The sequence below is a fragment of the Pararge aegeria genome, chromosome 2, assembly GCF_905163445.1.
Source record: "Pararge aegeria chromosome 2, ilParAegt1.1, whole genome shotgun sequence".
Classification (NCBI taxonomy): domain Eukaryota; kingdom Metazoa; phylum Arthropoda; class Insecta; order Lepidoptera; family Nymphalidae; genus Pararge; species Pararge aegeria.
Window position 1 is genome coordinate 16,193,376 of NC_053181.1, and position 201 is coordinate 16,193,576.

Below are 201 nucleotides of genomic sequence, written 5' to 3' on the forward strand. Positions count from 1 at the left end.
CGTCTTATCTTTTATATATGTTGTTATTCTTCTTCTAATAATAAGGCCTTGTTAACCCGCTATTACGCACGCGCCTATGTACTAAGCCGCTGGATGGCGGTCAAATTAGCTTTTTAATTTTTGTGGTGTTCCAACGCACAGGTTGGAAATCACTGGCCTATTATATTGCCAGCGGGCGGTAGTCGGTCGCAGTGCGGCGTC